A 3,548-nucleotide genomic window follows, 5' to 3' on the forward strand; every position below is an offset into this window, starting at 1 on the left:
TAGAGTTGATCCCTCGGTCTTCATTGGATATCCAATTGGTTACAAAGGTTACAAACTCTACAACCTTAGAACCAAACAATTTTTTTTTATCTCAAGAGACATCATTTTTCATGAACATGTTATGCCTTTCAGTACCTCACCTCATCTGCAGTCTAATGAGGACTTGTTCAATGACTTTGTACTTTCTAATCCATTTTTGATCACATCTCTTCTCCCTTCTCACAGCTGACTCCAACCGTCATAAACTCAGAACCTCAACATCAAGAACCAACACCAAACACCATCACTTCCCCACCCAAACAACTAAGAAAATCAACTAGACACATTCAACCTCCTCCTTACCTCAATGACTACGTCTGCCACACCTCCACTCCCTATCCCTTAGCCAATCATATTAGTAACCATCGCCTTAACCTCACATACCTTAACTCCATCGCACAATTAGACACCATACTTGAGCCTTAATTTTACCACCAGGAAGTTCAGTTCAAATAATGGAGACAGGCTATGCAAGAAGAACTTGATGCGCTTGAGGCTAACAACACTTGGGTCCTCATACCTTTACCACCAGACAAGCGAGCCATTGGTTGTCGCTGGGTGTACAAAGCTAAGCTAAAGGCCACTACAAGAAAACACGTCAATTGCCACGCTTTTAAAGCGTGGCGAAAAGCTGAAAAAAGCGTGGCGATAGCTTTTCGCCACGCTTTTTGAACTACCACCACGCTTTTGAAAGGATGACCTATGAAAGGGTGGCGGTTGCTCTATCACCACGCTTTTTTAGTCTATCGCCACGCTTTTTTACAAATTGACACTTTTAAAAGCATGGCTGTAGGTGGAAGATATGGCCACGCTTTTAAAGCGTGGCGATAGGTAGAGATATGGCCACGCTTTCAAAGCGTGGCAAAAGGGGAGGTATGGCCACGCTTTTAAAGCGTGACGATAGGAAGAGATACGGCCACGCTTTTAAAGCGTGGCCATAGTAAGATATACAGCCACACTTTAAAAGCATGGCGAAAGCCTTGTTAAATTAAAAAAAAATTCTTTTCCTTACTTGATCTTCATTGCTACACAATATAAATTTTCAATCCTTTTTTATTACCAAACCTATAAATATAGTATGCAATTTTTATTACAAGACATATCAAACAATAATTAGTGACATATATAATTTACTATAATTGTTTTATACATTAAAAAACTAATATTCAAATACAAAATAAATCTCGAGTTTAAATTCCAAAAATAAAAACCGAAGAAAAATACAGAAACAATACAAGTTAGAACTGCTCATAATATATCAAATTACACTAATAGAGATGCTCATCAGCCAAAATACTTAGTAAAAGATCAGAATCAACCTAAAACTGCTCCACTTTGTGCATTAAGCGTTCAAGTTATCCCTTCCAATACTAGCCTGTAGCAAAATATCAAGAACAATAAAGCAACAGAAACTAAACTATGCTCACTGATTGGTAAATGCAAATCTAAAAGTACAATAACACGAAACAAAACTATGCTTAAAATACCAAACTAAAAGCAACAGACCTTCTGCAAATTTGATTTAACAAATGTTTCCCCAGATGGAGTTTTGTTCACTGATTCTGGAGGGAGATTAAATTTCCGAACATCTTCAGGAGTCACCTTAAAACAGTAAACAAGAAGTGCTCAAAAGTCAAAACTGTTACCCTCCCCCCCCCCCCAAAAAAAATCAATGAACCCTAATGAATAAAAATAAATACAACATGGGATAAAAAAAACACTAAGTTGCTCGTGGTAGCAGCTAAAAACATGAAGAGTTAAGATTTACCAGGGTACAATAACATAAATTATAGGCCACCATAATAGATGGATATAGTGATGCAAAATCTATTGTAGTAATTGGCTTTTCATAGAACCCAGCTCTTGCCTCCAATACCTGCAGAAGTTAAAAGAATCATGATCTTGTGCTTGACAAGCAAAAGTTGGATAAATAAACATCCAAACGGAAAATAAGGAAAAGGCTGCCAAGAATATATACACTTAAAATCATGCTTTTACACTTAAAATAAAGAAAAGGCTGCCAACAAGGTCCTGCATATTAATATATATCAAAATCAGATTAAATCAAACACTATACTTTGAGCTGTTTATATAATTTTGTGGGGGGAGGGGGCAAGGGGATGAAAAACTGCTACTGGGGCATGACAAGAGAGGGGAATAAAAAAAGAATGATAATTAGAGGAGACCATTACCAAGAATTTCCATCACAGTTCTGGAATCTGGAAGAAGAAAAATGGGAACAGTAAATTAACGCAGATATCATAAAAAGTAGAAAATGGAACAAATGAATAAAGAAAATCCAGATAAATTTAGCTATGCATTCTATCTAATATTGAGCATGAAGATAGAGTTACAGATAGTCCAAAGGATTGGATTCAGCATCTCTTCTGCTAGAATGTACGCATGATCGTGCAATTTCAAGCATGAATTAAACTCCAAGATAATAGCTAAGCAAAAAAGGGGGCAATAAGTACACTAACTACACTAAATTGTTCAAAAACACAAACTACACTAACTCTATACAATCAATACACACACAAATTCTGCCAAAAATAAAACAGTAAAAACAAATTGAAAATTTGTTTGTCAGGACTTAAATTAGAATTTTGCCTTCCAGCTAAAAAGAACTTATTCATTTTGGGTCATTTCAGTGGATCTACTTATCAATCTGATATTTAATTCAGCAACAAGGTAACAATTTGAGGGAGAGTCATTATCCCTGGAGGAGCCACAGTCAATTTGAATACGACGGGTCTTTCCGCCGAAAATGACGGTGGTGGAGTAAACGGTGTCGGGAAAGACGTGTTCCTTCTTGAGGAGTAGGGAGTGGAGGTTGTTAGCGTGGAAAGCCTTGGACTTGGAGTAGGCGTCTTTGGGGGAATCGCCAAGGAGGAGAACGATGCGGTTGTGGACGACGAGAGCGAGGTAGAAGGAGGAGTGGGGTTCGGGGGAGAAGAAGGAAGAGAACTTGGCCTTGGAGAGGTTCCAGAAGAGTCGCGTGGTGGAAGAGAGGGTTTTGGATCCGTGCTTCTTCTAGAATATGAAGGGCTTTATAAGGAGGAGGGGCATCGAAGGGGTTGTGGTTGTGGACGTGGACGTGGAGGGAGCGGCCTAAGTTAGAGCGTGACCATGTTAGAGTCACGAGGCCCATGTCGGTGTGGTACAGGTACGTGGTCAGGTTGGGGTTGGAGGGGCCTGGTGGCGCCGGTGGTGGAGGACAATTACGGAAAGTGTGGGATGGCCGAAAGCAGGAAAGGAATCGCGATGACATCAAAATGGCACAGCGAGGGCGGAGATCTGAGCTCTTCTCCTCAAATCCTCAAAATGGTGCAGCGAGGGGAGATTGCCATAAATCGATGAGAGTGACAGTGTAAGAGTTGAGAGTGAGAGAGTCTCGATGAGGGGTTATTGGGTTTAGGGCGGGTTATTAGGGTTTTTTTTAAAAAAACTTTTTGGCCACACTTTTAAAGCGTGCCAAAAGAGCATCAGGATATGGCCACGCTTTAAAA

At 39.7% G+C, this 3,548-nt stretch overlaps 1 pseudogene; it reads right to left on the reverse strand.

Annotated features, from left to right (window-relative positions):
* Window positions 1–1,381: 1,381 nt before the first annotated feature.
* LOC148582013 (uncharacterized) lies at window positions 1,382–3,310 on the reverse strand (annotated as a pseudogene).
* Between the last annotated feature and the right edge of the window lie 238 nt (window positions 3,311–3,548).

Source organism: Arachis ipaensis, chromosome B10, assembly GCF_059453495.1.
Source record: "Arachis ipaensis isolate K30076 ecotype BB chromosome B10, ASM5945349v1, whole genome shotgun sequence".
NCBI classification, from domain to species: domain Eukaryota; kingdom Viridiplantae; phylum Streptophyta; class Magnoliopsida; order Fabales; family Fabaceae; genus Arachis; species Arachis ipaensis.